We start from the raw sequence: 20,918 nt of genomic DNA, 5'->3' as shown, positions 1-20,918 counted from the left end.
TAAAAATCAGTTTATATCAAACATTGACTAGGATGTGGAATATCAGGAACTCACCTCTACTGCTGGCAGGAGGGTAAGTTGGCACACCATTTTTGGAAAATGTTTGGCATTACTATTTAAAGCTGAACAAAGGCATACCTTTCAGTCTCCCAACTCTGATCCTGGTATATAGCCTAGCAAAATGGTTGTGCAAGTGAGCCAAGAGACTTTTACTAGAACGCCCATAACAACATTGTTCAAAAAAGTAAATACTGAAATAAGTCAGGCAGGCCATCCTGGTGTGTATCTGGGCAGATGGCAGGGCACCAACACGCTCAAAATGGCATCAGATTATGATACCTCTGGAATATAGACAAGTACTTCTCCAGCAGAGTGTTCAACTCTGTCTCCATTTTAAAACTTCTATTCACATCACATCTCAATAAAGCTGAGATGTCACTTCTCTTTGGCCTGAAATATCTATTGATTCTTCCCTCCATGCATTCACAGAAAATCAAAAGCCAAAGAGTTAAAAGATGGTTAAAATACCTATCAAAGAAAGAAGGAAAAAGACGCTGATTGCTCAAACAAATTAGAAATTTTGATTACTACAGCTTGAGGCCAGGGATATTTGTGGTGTTTCAAGCCCAAGGGTTCCAGGCTGACTGTGGAAAAGACAAAATTAATTAATGTTTTCTGAGATTAATTAGAAAATTAAATGGAAGTATAATGAAAATCTGCATGGCTTAGCTCACTGGATTTACAACTGTGTGCCACTAAATTTCAGAGTTGTTCAAAATTTCTATGTATTATTTGAATAAAAATATAGTGAGATTGACAATAGTCTTTTTTTTTTTCAACTTTAGCACCTAATTCCAAGCAGAACTACTAAGAACTTCATATTATTATAAAGCATAAGCCATCTGACAGCCCTGGTCTGAGTTATGATCTTCAAAGTACCTTTATGTGGTATAAATTAAAATACTCCAACTTTTTCGTGGAATTTTGAAAAAAGAAGGCAATAAATGCCTGTGGGAATGTAGGAACAGCATGACTTCAAATTTTCTGCGTGGAAGTTACGTGACAAATGTTTTCCCCTTCTTCTTTGACCCTGCGGTGTTTGTGTGTTTTGTTTTGTTTTTTTCTATATAAAATGGGTATTGTATTTTAAATGTTTTCCACATGTTCATATTGACTAGTCCAGTAATTTAAATCAAATAGGAATTAGCCAATTATCATATGACAAATCCAGTCAATGGGCATCTTATTATAACTTCATAAGGGCTGGCATTTAAAAGTATTCAATAACTGAAAATGTAAGAAAATAATTTTTTTAAGTACATACAATTCTAAGTAAATGCAACTGTCTTTCATTAGACTTTGTCTCTCATCTTGTTTAGAACTTATTTCTGCCCACTTTTCAAAACCAACTTCTCTGAGCTTGTTTTTCTGCTGCTCTCCATTGCTTGTATCTCTAGATGCCATATGATAAAATGTATATTGGGATAAAAAGAACAGCACCAAACTCATCTACTTGGTATCAGCTGAGAAATCACCAGTCCCAGCAAGATACAACAGATAATTGATTATGGAATGTATCATGTGTCAGAATCCTATGATTAGTACTAGAGCAGGAATTTTCACCTAAAATTCCACACCTATCTTTCATTTTTTAATGGGGGAAGGGAGAGAATAGTAGTTTTTTTTTTGTTGTTTTTTTTTTGGGGGGGGTTGTTGGGTTTTTTTTAAAGCACATCTGGTATAATATCAACAATGGTCACCATGGGAAATGTTAAGTTTTGGGATGATTAATATTATGAAATTTAAATAAAAGCCATCCTATCATATTCTTAATGTCAGTTTAAAGGTTGCTCTTTATCTTTCTTCATTTACTAAAAATTCTGTATTTAAAGACAGAGGTTATAAATAAAGACTAAAACTTGTCTCATTTCAAATAGAATAAAATGTTTCTCATGTTGTATTATTAAACTTTTTAGTATTTAGACTAGTATCATTCAAAGAGTCCTCAGTGGAGCCTCATTTAATAAACTTTTCCTGGAATAAAATTTTCTATGATGAAGTAAATTTGGGAAATGGTACCTTCTCATGGATTTACTCAGCCTATGAGCAATGTAAGGCCCTCAATTCTTGCAAGAAAGAAACTGATTTAAATTTGTGCATACAAATTTATGTATACATAAAGTTTTAATTTAATATCTATTTACATTTTTAGATACTGATTCAAACTTTATGTTTCCCCAAGACAGAAATTGGACTATATTGTAATATCCCTTTCAGAGGCCCATAGGCACACAATAAGTATTAGGTGATACTGTGGTTCCGTAAATTGACTTAATATTAGATTAGTAAAAAAAAAGGAAAAATGTTACTGCTAAGACACGTGTGGAAATATGATGATCTCCAAAGCCCCACATCATAGATCACATCGTATTGAGATATAATCCTAGAAAATACAATTATAGTTTTATTTAGTAATTTGTATGTTTTAGTCCCCAAAACAAGTCTAATATGGTTCCTGGGCTAATTCACTGTTTTCGTCATTACGTGTAGAAGCACGAAGTAAGCTTTGCAGTGTTGGCATACTTTGGAGGTGTCAGCATCACCTAGGGACTCATGCAGGCCCTCTCCTGTCCCCAGGGTCCTGGCCTCCATGTTCTTCATTAGCCCCCCAGGCTATTCTGGCAGTCATCATGTTGGAGAAGCGCCCCACCATTGAAATAAAAGTGGTTCTTATTTTGTTCTTTCACTTTCAGCTCCCATGTCACATCACATTCCTGCCCCAAAATCATATGACACAAAAAATAAGACAGCTGGGAAATGGTAACCCATTTCAGACAAGAAACCCGCCATACACTCCAGAGGACATGGGTTTTACTCAAGGAATTTTTAGTTAGTGATGTAACAGGAACTTGCCTTCATTAAGCTTCACTAGCCGGCTTCGTCCTGCATTAAAGACGCAATTTAATGTGTGAATGATTTGCTCTGCTTTGTCACAATCACTCCTAGAATGATCAGGTACTTGCCTCATCTGTACTCAATCTCAAGTCCACAACCACAGTTGGGATAAAAAAAGCAGGCTTCCGGCTTCCAAGATGAGACAGATTCAAGGGGGGCAGAAGAGGAAGTAAGCAACCCAAGAAGAGTAGGCTGCACTAGCTCAATGACACAGTGGGAGAAGAAAGGACGATTCAGCATTTCTGGGGTCTGAGAAAGGCTGCAGGGGGTGGCATATCACAATCAATTTCAGTCACACCAGCATGAAGTAAAAGCAGGAAACTGAAATTTCAGATGCACTAAAGGGAAATTCAGAGTCACTTGTTGTCACTGTCTTGTAAATCTAGAATAGTTTAGCCTGAATCTGAAAGATATTTCCTAACTCCTTTACATTTCCACTGTCCAAGAAAGAGAAAGCTTTCATTCCTGTATTTCACCTAAGAGACAAGCCCCCAACTTCCTCCAGTGACTGAATCCCATACAATCACTTTACTCTAGTTTGGAGGGAAATCAAGTATCCTGGTCAATTAGCACGCAAACCTCTTCACCAGGAAGAAAGTCCTTCATAGCTTTGCTGGGAAATCACTGCTTTGATTAAACCAGGCCCACAGGAGCATACACACAAAAATTTAGAAATTCCTGAAACTAATTTTTCTTGTTTTAAAAGAAGATATAAAACCAAAAACGAGGGTTTCCTACTGCTTTCAAATTATAATGTGCTCTTGAAATTACAGGTCACTTACACCCATCTGAGGGTTTTTCTATCCATTCTCCCTCGCTGCTTCCTGGCTCCCTTGCATGACTTTTATTTTATTATTGTTCAGGTAGCACTCTGGATAAAGATGTCAGGAAAAAAAATATCAGTGCCCAAGACACTTTGATGGCCTTTTCACTGTGTAATTATACTCATTCTTGATAACAATAAAAGCACGCCTTATTGGCCGTGGCATGGAGGCCTTCTTTTCACAAGCAGATAGATGGATTGTTTCTGTAGGCCTTATGGTCTTCGAATTATCTGAGCACAGAAAAGAGAACAGAGTGAATTTTATTTTAACTCATTTTATTTCTGAATTTATTTCCCAGCAGCTAGGAGGTGGTGGCTGCCCTGGCAGTCAAGTCAATTGTTATCTGTGGGACTTGATTATGTTTGGACCCAGTCCCTCATTTTGAGCAAGACACAGTTAATGAGGAGAGAAATGAAAAGTGCATTGAGTCACAGTGTGTTTGTGGTAATTTGTGACACATTTACTCCACTCAGTTCTTTGTTTATTCCTCCCCCTCCGTGCAGGTTCTGTAGAAAAAGGAGCAGATAAGCGAATTCACTGGTAGACAGTTAAGGGTGTTGAAGGTAATGAATCTCTCTCTATCTCTGTCTCCATTGTTGGCAGTAATTGGGGCACCGTTCGTCTCTACAGTAAAATGCCAGCAAAGCTCATCTTAACGCAACATCTTTTTTCCCATTATTTCACAACATATTTTTTATTGACACTGCTAGTTTTTATTTTCACTGTCTCTTTTTTTTTTTTTTTTTGGTGCACTTTTTGCCACTTTTCTAAATAATAGTCCATTAAACAGTTCACAGTGTGTGTTCTGTAGAAATGTAAAAAGTGATTGGATGATACTAATTAAGGAGAGATTTTGTTTCCACTTACTGCAGATCAATGGTGGGTTACATTAAAGCTGCATTTTGTGATGAGTTTAACACAAAAGAACAGCTGTGCTAAATACATATTTCAAGACATACAGGTAGGTCACAAAAGCATTCCTTTTTTTGAAAAGTCTACATGTTATAACTCTAAATTCTACTTGCAGAACTGTGGGGAGACACAAAGGCTAATTATTCACTACAATCATCATTGGTTTTAGAAGAAACTGTTCAGGATAAAATTGAGATATAGTCACTCACTTCTCGTTCTGACTTTAATGTAGGTCCATCAGTGCACTGGCTTTACTGTGATATTTTTTCAGTCCAATTTTTAACAAAATTTCCAATTAAATGAGATGTTTTGTTTTCTTTTTTACGGTAATTTTGAATTGAGAAAGAGAAAAGTCAATGCATTTTTGTGACTTAACCATACTGTCCTTCTGATTATTTTTATCTACTATGTGGTAGGATCTACTCATTCCCCCAGGAATATGATTTTCCTTTAGATTAATACAAGTTTGAGGTAATATGGTCCATTTCTGTGCATGACTATCAACATCCATTAAAGAGTATTTTATACCCTGAGCGACAAAAATACTTGGATTAATAGCATTATACAGCAGAGGAAATATGTACACCCACCACATAATTTTAGCCTGCAGTAGCTTTGTTTCAGACTATGCATGAAACCCAGTTATACAAATATCTTTCAGTAAGTTATTTTTTCTAGCAATAATATTCTTTGTGCTACTTTTTTGATGTTTAGATGTGGATGATTGATACCTTATAGCAATATTTTCCTTACCTACGGTGCAACGTGCCTACAACAGTGCCCACTGCAGTTGCAGTTTGCATAGTCTCAGATATTCTTACAGACTCAATTTTACTATAATGTTAATTTTGTCAAGCATATTTTCTGCTCAGATTTGGGCATTAAAGGTTAGACTTCCTAATTCAATGAGATTAGTTAAAAGGCTTGTAAGGAATGAGGACTCTAAGATGACCTTCCTGATTCCACAGGATGAGTCAGGGCCAGTGGTACTTCACTCTGTCTAGTCATCTATAAAACCCTCCTTAATGGTGATGAGATTTACACAGAGCATCATTAGGAAACTGACCACTTCACTTGAGAGACAGACATGCAAGCATGGATATAAAGTTTGGGAAACAGGCTGTGAAAAAGCAAATTTCTTTCAACATGGTACCGAGCGCTCGGGAGGCTATGTTTGGTTATGGGGCTCAGCGTTTCAGGTGGAGCCCATAAAATGTATGCTGGTTCTGAATAAAGAAAACCATCCTTTACATTTTGGGGATTCCATGCCAGTAAGATGAGACAGAAATGAAATCCCTTAGTGTAATGTGAATGACATCGCATTCATATAGATTTATCTGCATCTATTTTCTGTGTATCTTTTCCACACATCTGTTTTGATGTTTTCCTGTACATCCTGGACATGTGAACTTGCATCTCAATTACATTATCTATAAATTGGGATAATATTCTCCTTCAATAAGACTTCTTATGAGGGATAAAAAAATAATTTATATAAAATAAATACCATTACTGTTGTAAAATAAACATCATTACTGTTAAAGTAACTTTGTCAGTTTGTCATGGCATGGCTATGGTGGAATTCAGCACTCATTATACGTAGGATAGTTGAAGTTGTTTTAATTTTTATTTTAACAAATATGTACTAGAACACTTGCTATATGTCAGGCAATGTTTTTCGTTCTTGGGATACAGCAAACAAACAAACAAAGCACATTTCCTACCCTTGCAGAATTTATATTTTAACACAATGTCCCTACTCTCATAGTCACTTTGCTCATTCAAGGGGCAGAAAGTGTTCTGTGTGTGTGTGTGTGTGTGTGTGTGTGTGTGTGTGAGTGTTGCTACTTAAACATGGCATAAGCACAGGGAAATATTCCTTTATTTAACCCTATCCAAGATTTGAGTGAGTGCTAATAAGTGGAATGAATATAAAGTCACGTCTGAAACTATGAAGTCCAAATTAACTTCTCTTTATTTGTGTTCTCATGAGGTATCATCATAAATTCTAGATTCCTCAGTCTTGTCTGACCTCCTCCGTGCAGTGTACATAGGATGGTTGTGCTCTCTTATGGGCTGGAATGGGTGACTCCAGCATCTTTCACCTGCAGCTCCAAGACCTGAATTTAGACCTCAATTCCAAACTGTGTACCAGAAAGGCTATGCATCTCTCTGGTGGGAGTTGAGGGCTGAGATGGGTGTGTGGGAACATGAGGGTTCAGGAACCTTGCAGTGGAGACTGTGGGTCTGTGCAGACAGCACACACATCGACCACCATCTAGACCAGGCATTATTAGCACTAGTTAGCTGAGTATTGTTTGAATAAAGATTTGGCCCCAACAGATGATTAATAATCTCCACAAAAGACATGATAATCAGCATGTGTGAGAACTAGGAAAGCCACAAATGTCAAATGGGAAAATCTAAAATTGAGTATAAATTCTAATTTTTGCTATTTGTATCACTTGAGGAGACTACTTAAAACCCCAACATTCATTTTCCAATCTTTACAAAGGAGTAGAAATCTGAAACTCATGAGCTAGCTGTTGCTATAGAGGGATGTGCCCCCCAGCCCCCATCCCTGCTGCCCCAAGTTTCATATGTTGAAATCCTAATCCCCCATGTGATGGTATTTGGAGATGGGATTTTTGGGAGGTGATAAGGTCATGAGGGTGGAGCCCTCACGAATGGGATTAGTGTCATTATAAAGGAGACCCCAGAAAGCTCTCTTGCCACTTCCGTCATGTGAACACCAGGCCCTGAGTCTCTTGGTACCTCCATTTAGGACTTCCCAGTCCCAAGAACTGTGAGAAATAAATATTTGTTGTTTATAAGCTATTTAGTCATGGTGTTTTTGTTATAGCAGCCTGAGAGGACTAAAACAATTGTAAAGAATAAAATATGCATGGCACCATTTCATAAACTATAAAGAGGTGATGAACACACAATGGGATTTATAGATGATGTAATACAGAGTTGTACACCTGAAATCTATGTAATTTTACTAACAATTGTCACCCCAATAAATTTAATAAAATAAAAAAATGAAAAAAAGAGTTGTAAGTTCTAGTTCATACACGGTGTCACTAGTACATTTTGATGACATTTGAGACATAGATATGAGATGGCAATCATTCATTACATAGATTTGTACCAGAGTTGCAGGTGTTGGGAGGGAAAGAAAAATCAGCATTTATAGGGTCCCAATGTGTTTGAATATTCATTTTTTCCCCAATGATGAATAAGAATATCTTCCCTCCCCACCCCAAGTATTGTTTCAAAAGCTTATGCCTAATCAATTCATGATATTGTTTTAAAAATAAACTCATTAGGTGTTTAATCATCTCACTAAAGTGCTTTATTTTTCTAACTGATGACAAAAGTATGAAAAATACATGTTCAGGGCCAATAAGTATTTGTAAATATTTATTTAAAGTACATATGAATATGATAATTAAAGACCTTGTACCATGATTTCTACTACATAGAATATGTACAATAGTTTTGCTCAAATCCCTTGTGAAGCTACATTATAACAGTGTTCACATTGGTCCTACGGTACTGGCTTCTAATGAATTTTTTTTATTCTCATTTTTATGATACAGCTGCCAATGAGAGGCACTATGATGAAAAATTGAATGAGACCTTTTCTTTCCCTTAAGAAGTTCCCCAGACTATAGTTTCTGCAGGGCAGGAACTGTAACTTGTAATGCGGTTTACACTTCAGTTCCTGGCACAATTCTTAGCGTGCAATAGGTTGTTGAATGAATGAGTTGGAAAGCTAGACATGTATTTTTAAAAAGTAATAAAAATAGACACAAATATTACATAGTTATATTGAACTTTCAAATTATTGTCAGATTTACACATATCACCTGCCTCTATCTATATGGCATCTCTTATTTTAAAATTTTGTGCGTAAGCACAAACTGGGCCAAATAGAGGTTCACCTGAATAAACATTGTGGCCAATTAAGTTGGCATTATGGTCCAGGGGAAAAAAATCACTCACTTCCTATCAGCTTTTCCATTGTTCTTGCAATCACTGTATTTGAAACTAAATTGAGATTCATTTTCTGTTAGGGATAGGGGAAGACTCAGATATTTTGGGGTGGCATGTATTTCCCTAATAATTGAGTCTCTTCTTCATGCTGAACACATATTATATATTCTTTACTATATTTGGATTAAAGATGATATCTCATGGATATTGTTGTGTATGATTTTGGAATTTTTTTTCTGAATGTTTCTTCTTTCAGTGACAAGATGGATATTCTATTTTTAATTCATTTTCACAAATCATAAAGAATTTCAACAAATAGAAAGACTCATTGATCAACAGAATTAAACAACTAGAAATTAGAATTACAGTTGATTGTTCTAATTCATGGTAGTTATGTTCTATAAAGTTGCTACTAATATTGAACTCCTAGATAAAATACAGGGTTAGGTTCCTGTGAGCTTCTGGTCACAACATTGTTTTCAGCAGATCTATATGTAATCTTGTTTTCTGTGTGTTTCTGTTTAAAGACATTTTATGTAATATATTAATTTATTAACAGTTAACTCATGGCCAACAACAACCTAATTCATACCTGAAACAAGTTTATGAAATACACATCGCTTTTCCATAAGGCACATCTGTTTTCTTGGGCTTATGAGCATAGAAAGCATTTCAGCACTAGAGTTAGGAGCTATAATATTTTAGACCAGGACATCACCAACAAATATCACAAAAATGCAAAAGATGTCGCACTAACTATACCATGAAAAGCAGCCTTGTTTACTGTATGAGATCTGAAACAAAAAGGGTAGGTGGTGTCCCGCTTCAACCTCACCTGGGAACACATGTGTCAGGTGGGCCAAATTTTTCACAGCTTTGTTCATATTGGAATGTGACCCTGAAAGTGCAGTTTTTGGCTATTGATTTCGGAGTTACTAGTAAATTTTGGAAAGTAGGCAAATTTGCAAATATGACATTGATAAGGAATGACTGTAGTTTTAAATATTTTATTTGATGTTATAACTACTAATAGCAAAAAACATGTTATGAGAAAGGAAATATAAAACAGGAGTGTAAGTTTAGCATGTGTTGCTCAAAAAATATCATGTTATTCCTGAATTCAGCTAACTCATTTTCTTTTAGTTTTAACTGCCAATCTATTTCTCTTTTTAGCTGTCTGAGTCTCTAAGAATAGTTTCATGTATAAAATTAACAGCTTTAACAGTTGTCAAAAATTACTGTAGCATTTTTTCTTGCAGTAATAACTCCACCTTTATATTTTAGCAGAATTTTACCAACTAAAGCACTTGCAGAAAATTTCTAATTTTCTCTAATACCACCCCCCAAAAAAAAAGTTATACTAAATCTGAATGACATGCCTTGTTATATTTCAGACATTAAACGAAGTAGATATGACAGCCTATGTTAAATAAGTGACCACAAAGTTATTGACAATATAAAATTCAAAGGAGGCTAAAATGATGGCCTTCTGAAGGTCAAGGTAAAGTACAAAGCCCAATTGGAGGGGTTAACCCAGTGCTCAAAAGAAGCTAAATTGCAGTGCATTTCCATCAGAACTCTGAGTCTCTGGTTCTGATCCATTGCTCTTTTCTTAATATCACCCCTGCGCCAGCCTAGTGCTCCCCTCCCATACAAAGAAACCCATGATTATATTCTATTACCAGCCAAGATCTTACAATTTAAAATGCATTCTTGCATGAGACGTTCTTTTTAAATTAAACAGTTTCTCGTCAACTAGGGATTATTTAGATATTCCGTTGCCTTAAGTCCAGAGACGAGGCAAACTTTTGCATGTGTACCATGGGAGTCTATGGGATTTGTTCCACTTCTTTCTTCTGAGAGGCAGTAAAGCATGGAGGTTAGAAGCACACGTTCTGGAGCTACACTGCCTCCAGCTGCATCCTGGCCCTGCCACTTATGAGCTGTGCAGTCCTGGGCTAGCTCCCCCATCTTATTTTGCTCCAGTTCCTTATTCTTCAAATAAGGAAGTCGACAGAGGTAGATGCCTGTGAGTTGCTGGGAGGAACATATGAGTCAATACTTGAAAAGAGCGTCTGGCATGTAATAAGCATTCAGTAAATCTCAGCCATCCTTTCATGTAATCACTAATGCCCTCATGGCTTCTTCTGTAACCTCCATAATTGTCAGCATTGCTGGATTCAGTGGACACTGATGTCATAATGAATCTTGGATTCCCAAATTCTACCTGAACATTTTAATTTTAGATTAGATTATGTTATGTGACAAAGGATATGGGATAGTCATTCCTGTGATTGAGTTGCATTACATGACCCCATCTTAGCTGACCAAAGAAAGATTCTCCTGATGCCATTAACGAAGACGCTGCATTATAAGAGAGCCACGTGGATATGACGTAAGAGCAGCCTTTAACAGCTGAGAAAGATCCTCAGGTGACAGACAACAGGAAAACAGGAACTTCAGTTCTGTTTGTGAATTTTTTGAATAACATTAATAAGTGTAGGAAAAGACCTCGAGTTCCAGAGGAGAACGTAGCTTTGCAGACATCTTGATTTCAGACTCGTGTGACCCTGAACAGAGAACCCAGCTATGCTGTGCTTGCAATTATGACCTATATAAACTATAAAATAATAATAGGCACTGTTTTAAGCCATTAGGTTTCTGGAAATTTATTACACAGCATACAAAACTAATACAATAGCCTGAGAAGTGGGAACGGTTTTTTTATGACAACACTGGTGTCACATTAAAAAGTTTCCCTCCTCAGAGACAGTCAACATGCACATAACCTGGATACTGAGGGCATGGTACATGCTGGTAGCAATATATCGTTTTTCATATTTGAAAATTTAAACTCGGGATCCTATGGGCTATTCCTTGGTCTCAAAGGCCACGTTGCTGTTTCTTTCAAGAGAAAGAAAAAAAATGTATTTATCTTAGTGGCCATTCTAGTTTGCTAGATTAGATGTCACCCCCTGGACAAGAGCTATAGGTATATTTTGGTATCTTGAGCCATAGAGGAGAATTTAACATAACAGGTAAAGAATTACCATCATGAAACCCATCATGTACACACTATACACATATACAACACTGGTTTCAAAGAAAATGTCCTGTTGCCAAGACAAATGTTCATGGAAATAAATCATGATCTTTCTCTCTTCCCTTTGTCTTCAACCAAAGAAAGAGGAAATCTTGGCCTTGTGTTGTATGCAAATGCTCCCTGCACTTCCTTGTCAAAACCGTTGGTTTCAATTTGAATAAGGAACAGTTTCGAAATACTTCCCAACTTAACATTTTCAAGAGTAATATTTTCTTTTGAGTTGACAGACAAAGCCTTCATCTGACAAATAAATGTGTTCAGGAGATTATATCAATGGTTAATCCAATTAAAATCTTGATATGTTCCATTATTTCTGCTGTGAATTTGATGAACTGTAGATTGTGGAGAACTGGAAGTTATATTCATTTTCCACTTAAATCTTTATTAATCATTTTTGTATTTAACTGTAGGGAAATTATAACTTCTAATTATTTGTCCTTATCTTTAGAATAAAGAAGCTAATAATAAAAATATAATGCTATCCAACATCTTTTGTTTGTTTGTTTGTTTGTTTATATTAATTTTTCTTGGTTGTCATCTTAAGCATAAACAAGCTTTTTTTACCTAATCAGTGGATGGAAATAAAAAGAAACACATAAGTGTGGCCAACAAAATGTTCTGTTCTTCTGTGTGTGTGTGTGTGTGTGTGTGTGTGTTTTGTTTGATTACAGCTATGCCTCACAATAAAGTACCAATTTATTATGTTGACCCAACTACCGATAGTCATTTTGGCATTCTCTAGGCAGAGCTACCAAGTATGTACTCTATATGATATAATTTAACTGTTTCAGAAAAGTTGCAAGAAAAATAACCAATGATTATTTTGGAATAAAAACACTGTTTGAAAACCTTTTAGAGATAAAAACATTAATAGAGAATAAGAGCCTCGAGAAGGAGAGGGCTCTTTCCACTTTTTCCATTAGACCGTAGGGCTTTGCTTTCTTGTTGCTATGTGCTTATATTTGTGTGAACGAAAGGGGGGGAGCAAGGCAGTATTTTATATGTTTTATTTTATCTTATCCTCTTATATTTCATTTTATATTTGGAGAGGAGAATGCCAGGCCTCAGATTTGTGATCTCACTTCTTTCCTACCATGTTTCCCCGAAAATAAGACCTAGCCGGACCATCAGCTCTAATGCAACTTTTGGAGCAAAAATTAATATAAAACCTGGTCTTGTATTATAGTAAAATAAGATTTGTCTTATTTTACTTTTTGTTCCAAAAGATGCATTGAAGCTGATGGCCCAGCTAAGTCTTATTTTTAGGGAAACATGGTAAGAGAGTTATTTTTATTTACAAGTTCTTTCAAACTGTCTCACAAATCTTTTCAATAAATATCAAAGTGAGAGTGTGAACACATCATAAGAGCATTCATTGTAAGATTTACAAATATCTAAACCTCTCCTACTGCCCTTTGAGACGGCTCTGCATTTTATCTGAGTATTTCCAAACTAGATTATTGTATCCAGTTCTCTAGCAAATGCAGTCTAAGTTAAGGAAAGGGTGTTCTTCTAGAAGATTTTTCATGGCACCCTCCACTTCCACCTCAAACCCCGTTTCCATGTTTTAAATTTTGCCTTACAAGACATTACCACCATGAAACCCACATTCCAGTGATAACACTTTTCTTTATTAAAGGCTTCCCCCATGAAGAGAGCATGGCTACAATGAGAATTCTTTTCTCCAAGTCACTTAGCTATCATAAACTTGGCCTTCCTCTCCTTTACATCCCTAAAGCTTTGCAATTGTGATTATCGTAACTCCCTTTTCTCTGGGATTATGTGTAATTAAGTTTTCAATCAATTTGACTAATTAAATGGGAACACTGTGGACTAAATCGGGAGACTAGAAATCTGGGTTTTTGAGTATTATTGCTAATTCACTAGGTGAATACAGCAGGTTATTTTGCTTCTCGTTTTCCTATGAAGGAAGGAGAGGGGAAGTATTTAAGGTCAGGTCTACAAGGTCCCAATTTTTCAAGAACCCTAAAATCCTATCTTTATCCCCTTGTTCTCTCTTCAAATTGCCTCAAATTCAAATTGCCAACCGCTCTTTAGAAACGTTCTTTTTCTTATTTGGAGACTTAAACTTGGGGTTCAAACCTCACCGTGCCCACCTAAAAAGTCAGCCACGAAGAACTAGATAAACCTCAAGGGCTAGTGCAAAAGTTTGGCAAGGGTGCCGAGCACGATAGCTGTCCTGGGCTTTGTAGGTGTCACTGCTCATGGTGGTAGACAGACAGAGAAGATTGCATTATTAGTAAAGACTTTGACTTATTTTTACGTCTTCATTAGGCATGAATTAAGTATTGTGTTGGGAACATATCCTTTGCTATATCAAATACAGCAAATAGTAAGAACAAATATAAAATAGTAGAAAGCAATTTCTGGAAACCCCTTAGAGACAGTCTAACCCAATCTCTTTTATAAAAATACTGAGGCCTATGAAAGATAAAGATTTGATGATCTCAGAAGGAACCACAACTCTATGCTTCCTTCCCAGAGCTCTCACCATTATTTCCCACTAGCAAATGTCAGGTGTGACTATTGATAGTCACGACTGCTTATGCCACTAAGCATGATGCTACTTTGCTAAAATGAGGAAATGTTTAGTGAAAACATGACTTGGCTCAGTGGCAGGATAGTCGTCACCATCTAGCATCTCTTAGGTACCCAGAGAAACAGAAAGCTCAAGTGCCAAGTGTGGCAGACTTGCCACATGTCTCTATTGGGTTTTTTTTGTTTGTTTGTTTGTGTTTTTTTTTTTTTTTCACTAGGCATATCCTTTTGAAAGTGGAGGAAATCAGAGCTTCAAGAAGAACCCCCATGAAATGCATGGTGATTTCCAGAGAAATAAGCGACAACCTAAGAGAGAGGGAAGAAACATATAAATACCTCAGGGTATCTGACATCACAGAGCCTCCAGGCTGAGACGGAAAAAGTTCACTCTTGGCTCCAGCTTCTTCTCTCCACTGGGCCTTTCCACAAGAACCCACACCAGACCTCCAACTCGCAATCACACCATCATGTCACTTAGCGCTTCAAAGAATGCATTACTACTGACCTAACCTTCCTTCCTTGGCTAAGAGCACAAAGCAAAGTTTCCCTTACTTGAAATTCTTCAATATTTATTTAAATAGCATGCATTGCACTATCGTGCATTATTAATATGTTATGTCATGTGTATTTTTCACATCACCCTGCAACATTACCAGTTCCTTTAGGGGAGAGGCCGTGACTTCTTTGGTATTTTCAACAGAACTTACCATTTATTAAGCATGCATTGAGTTTGCATAAATCTCCATAGAGACTTGAGAAAAGCGTGTTTGTTTGTATGTTTGTTTTCAGCCACTCTTTCAGTGTTGTTGTCATGATTAAACAGGAAAATAAATGATATGGGCCTCTGGTGAGTTTAAACTGGCTCAGTATCTAAGCACCAATTCATTAAAAGCATTTATCGTTTCAAAATGAAAAGCGAATTGTTAAATGTTTAATTTTTCTAAATTCTAGATTATGTATCTATATTTTGAAATTAAAACATATATTTAAAAGTTAATATAGACAGATCAATAACTAATAAAATTTTGTACATTGGTTTATAGTGACCCCCAGAATCAATAGTTGTGATCTAGAAATATGGTGTAGCTCTGTCCTAGAAATGAAACCATTTTGTTTTTTCCTGCTAAACTAATTCTTATTCTGTCATGCTTACTGATCACAAATGTTTCAGGGAATAATATGTATTTGAGCTATTAGGAATAGGTCTGCAATCTTAAATAGTAGCAAGTCAAAGATGACAAGCCTTGTCATTTAATGAGTCAAAGATCAGATACTAACATTGTATTAAAACTAAGTGATGTACGCTCATATTCTGCTATTCTCTTTGCTTGCAAAATGTCAGGAGAGACCCAACAGGAAATAGAAGAATGTGGAAGACAAAAGTTACTCATACTTAGAGGATGGCAATGAAACAAAATGAAGTTTGTTCAATTGAAACAAGAAATCGTTTAATTAAAAGAAATTCATATCTTCTATTCATTAAGATATGCATCATCAAGATTCATTTTAGAACGAAAATCTAATATCTGCTTTGTAACTTCAGTGATATTTTTACATACTTTTATTTTCCAGAATAATACTGGCTGGTGGAGAAGGGGGGGGGGGGAATCTGTATTTATGCTTTTCTGTATATTGAACATATACCACAGTCTCAAATAAAATTAACTTCAAAAGATATGCATCAGAAATTATGATCAATTAAGAGATATAAACTGGAATTGAGAAGAAATATGACTCAGCACTCGAAAGTTTTAAGTCTTTTGAAATTTACATTCATATATACTGAATGGAGACAGCTCAAGGTATTTCTAGGAAACTCTGAAGACAGCTGGCACCTTGGAAACTGCTTTTATATGGGAACATTTAGATGAGAAGAATAAAAAAAAAAACTCTATTAAAAATAAAATTGAACATTGGAGGAAAGAAACTGAATCCAGAATATAAAATACACATAATCACAGATTTTCAATACTGTATCAATTGATGAGATCTCACTCTTGGATCCTGGTGAAGAACCATCAAACCACATGGAATGACATCTGCCTCCATTAACTAGAGTAATTTCCCGGAGAGGAATAAGACTCTTAGTGCAGAAATAGGAGACTTGCAGGTTGACAGGGAAGAATGTTCCTTGACCTGACCATTGTTGATGGGACTCTGATGCCTTCTCCCAGGAGTAGATGGTCTAAAGCGTTGATTTATTAGTCTGTTTAATGTTCACACTTGCTAAGAAAGAGATCCTCCTTGATTTAAAGGCTGTCAGGCTGTCATCTCAAGAGGTTCATCTCTTGTCATTCTCTCTATCCACAATCAAAGAAAATGCCTCCTAACCCTGTTACAAAGAATTAGCATAAAGAAGAAAGCAATCTAGAAATAGAACCTGAAATTTTCATGTAAGGACATCTGCATTTCTATCTCTACAAACTTCTACTCCCAGTGTGATTTTCCATCACTCAGTTGATATTTTCTAATCTAAGTATAATGATATCATGTTTAAATTTATCTGTTGGAAAAAAAAAAAAAAAACAACAGTCATATAGAGTTAGTGTTGACATTCACAGCTTTAAGAGAAATCTAAATTCCGTAATCCTGAGGTTATCATTTAGAGTTAAGATTTTGATACCAAGACATAGACATATTGCATGAAAAGTTGAGAAAAATAGATTTTGTTGGTGGGAGGAATATAGAAGTGGTAAAGTTCAATAAGATTAATTGTTGGTGTGCCCTAAATTGACACATTAGAGACATACATGTTGGATTGGGTGGGAGTTCACACTGGCCTAAGTTTTGCTTTGAAATTCTCAGCTGTATTATACCAGTTCTAATGTAATTTATTAAGAGTCCAAGGTAAAATCTACAAGCCTAGTAGCTGAATTAATGTTATAAAAATATTCAGTGTTTTTAAAACCAGATGACAACATTTACTTGGCATTGTAAGTGGCAGATACCCATGTTTACAGACAACCATATTTATATTTGCATGATTATCTTAATTCACCAACCAGATCATTCTGATAGATTCTGGTTAAGATTTGTTATATTTCTCAGTTTCCAGGTCACAATAGATAGAATTTGTTGAGGTGATCACCACTCTGATTATTGACATTATAGTGAGTGGAGATGCTGAGATGCTGGAATGTTTTGCAGCTATGATTGGAATAACGATACTAAGCACTAAGTGTTCCTACACTTTTGTGAATGGTGTAGAGTTTTACACTATGTTATCTGGAAAGAAAACATTCCTTGATTCATTTATTTCCACTGGTTTCTCAATATAGTGTTTGTCAAGATTTTATCCTCAGTGGTTCACACTCCATTCTCCCTTTTATTGACCTCGGGCTCATTTGTGACTCCCTCTTCAAACTGCTTCCGCCCACATATGATATCACTTTCTTCTTACTGTCCATTTTATCTTGGAAATTTCCTCAGTATTAGCATTCAACATTCTGCATATTCAATTAGGCTGTTGAAATGGTCTCCTAACTGGATGACCCACCTTCAGTTCTTCTCCCTTTCTTTGTCAGATTAAATGTCATAATGCACAATTCTTATCATGGTTGTCTTCTGCTTAAGATATTCTGTACCTTCCCCCATTGCCTGTGCCATCAAGTGCACACTCATAAACGGGATTATTATCACTGTACTCCTGAATCTCGGGTACATTTGTCTTCATAACTGGATTGCTCTTCATACTCCCGTTAAAAATGGGCAATGTCCCATGGCTTCCTTCCCTCCACTTTGCCCTGTTTCACAGTTCACCTCCACCTGGAGTGTTCTTCCTCCATGTTTATGTGTCCTAGTAATGCACACGTCAAAGCCCCTAAAAGAGCCTTCTTCCACTACTTATATGAATCCATTAGCCAGAAAACTAAATTTTCCCATAAGTTCCCATGTCACTATTTACTGGAACATCATTTATGAATTTCATTTATACCATCTACTTTAGTTATTTATACAAGTTATTTATACATTAACTATAAATTTCTTGCAATTGAAATCCATGTCTTTTAGGCTCTCTCACTCTCTCTCTAAAAATAGAATCTATTTTAAAGATATATATATATTAGTCTAACACAAGCTTAATTACAAATATTTTCCAGAATATTTATTGTTATTTTCAAAGAAGCCAAATCTACCCAAACCAATAGTTTCCTGTCATCACATATTTATTTCCTATCTTTGACTCAACTTTGGAGAAATGGGAGAGTATTGCCTTTTTTAAAAAGCTATGTATGCTTCCATTAAATGCTGGCAAGTACATGGAAGTTGAGTTTCTTTTTGAGGGGCAGGGAGTACATTGTCAAAAGAAAAGTTTGTAGCCTGAAGAAAAGAGACTTTACCGAGATGAAAATCAACATGCTCAAGAACACCCCTGAATCCAAAGTATGATCACTCAGTGCCTGACCACATCACAACATAGTAAGCCATTATGTTTGGGTTCTGTTAAAGGGGAGATATCAATTAATGCCACTACAGCTTCTAGTATTAGACCCAGGAACATGGCTTTCCCAAAAAGCATTGTGCTTGGGTAATTAGAAATAGAATTATTGGGGTTGGGAATTTAAGAAGGAATAGGTGATGCGGTGTTAGCAGTTGTTACCTGAAAGTTATCCCTACACAAGATTATGGAAGTGAGGTAGTGCATATTCCCTTGGACCAGTCCCTTTCCTTGTTGAATACAGAACGAATGAAGTTAGGACAGAACACTCAAGTGGGTAAGGTAAATTCTGGCATGACATCATTCAAGGCTGGGTTGTCTAGAAAGCAGCGAGAGCCGAGTAATGGACGGAGAGTGGGAGAAAGGGAGAGAAAAAAAAAGAATCTCAAGAGGCTTTTAAATAGTCACCCACTGTGAAGAAACAGTTTACAAGAATTTCAGCTTTTCCCTAACATTTTCGTTTCAAGGAACACCATTTCAAAATAAGGATAAGAAGAGTTAATCAAGGAGTTTCACTTCTATATAATCAGATAGTCATCATGGTAAGAGATGAGAAAAAGGAATCTAGAGCATATGGCCATAGACAGAGCTCATGCTAACCTGACTACAGGCTTGACACAAAGGAGAAACGTGAAACGTGACACTTTCTCCCTTGAGTATCCAAGGACATTGTAGTCTCTGCTTTCATTCTTTCTCTTAGAACCTGACTTTTAGCCTTTTCGTTCAATCAAGTAAAAATGACAGGTAACATCTAAAAATATCATCCTTCTCATGGATATTTGTTTTTTAACAAGGGATTAGTCTTTAAGCTTAAGTGCCTTCGATGATGTTTCAGGCAATCTCTCTCAAAAATGAGGTAACATACTAAAGACATCTAGGCTTTCATACCGTCTCTGAAATCCCTCCTAGGTGGCCACATAGAGAACCAAGAGGGTCTTGTTAAGTAAAATATCCTGCTCCATCTATACCTGTTTGAAGGAGGTGCTATTGTTTATAAGCCAAGAAGCAGCTTCCTTTCTGAAGATAATTAGCTGAAGAGCTCTTGGCAATAACTTAGCTCCTTTAAACTTCTTTAATTTCATTTCCCATGACTTACAATCCACCTCTTTTGTGATACATATTAAAGAACACTAAAGGTTGATTTTGTTCAATTGTAACTCATAGGTTGTTGAGTTTCAAGAAATTCATTTCCAGATAAGAATACATTAAATATCTGTAATTGACATTTGTAAGAATGGGAGGGTTTGGTGTTTTTACAAAGGGGTGGATAGGAGGAAGTGCCTTTCCAACTCCTTTTATGTGCTGTCATTGAAGAAGACTTCTTTGTTAATTATTTTCAGAAAGTATGATGCTTATAAGTTTCAGAGTTGTGGCAGAGACTGAAATCTATTCTACATTAAGAAAACCTATTGATGGTCTCAGGCACTGATGCAGGTATATGCGGGAGAGCAGCAGGAAACAAAACAGGTAAGACCACTGACCCTGTGAAGCTGACATTCTATTCCATGGGCAGGTTGAGTCTGATTCAATTCTAGGTTCTCTGGGGAGTAGAAGAGTGTAACCTAATTTAGAGATATCTGAAACATCTCACTTGATATGCCACATTTTTAACTAAATGCAGGAAGAAAATGCACAACAAAAATTAATATTAACACTTCTAGTTATAAAATAAATGTCTTGGGGCTATGATGTACAGCATGATGACTATAGTTAATAATGCTGTATGTGTATTTGAAAGTTGCTAAGAGAGTAGATCTCAAAAGTTCTCATCTCAAGAAAAAATTGTAACTGTGTATGGGGATGGATGTTAACTAGACTTATTGCGGTGATCATTTCACAATATATACAAATATCGAATCAATACACTACATACTTGAAATTAATATAATGCTACCTACCAATTGTAACTATATTTTTTAGAACTAAAAAAAAAAAAAAAAACAACAAACAAACAAAAACCTTGAATAAGCATCTGATATACTTGCTGAGTGAATGGTTTTGAATTTCATTTAATTTACTATAAAGAAATAAAGTCATAATATCTCTATATGTAAAGGGTTAGAACAGTAATTAGAACAAAAATACATTATCCCATTCAGGCAAATTAGCTCTTACAATGCAAAAT

This window comes from Rhinolophus sinicus, linkage group LG05 (assembly GCF_036562045.2).
Source record: "Rhinolophus sinicus isolate RSC01 linkage group LG05, ASM3656204v1, whole genome shotgun sequence".
Taxonomy (NCBI): Eukaryota; Metazoa; Chordata; class Mammalia; order Chiroptera; family Rhinolophidae; genus Rhinolophus; species Rhinolophus sinicus.
The sequence above is the reverse complement of the archived record's forward strand: the minus strand, read 5'-3'. Positions refer to the sequence as shown.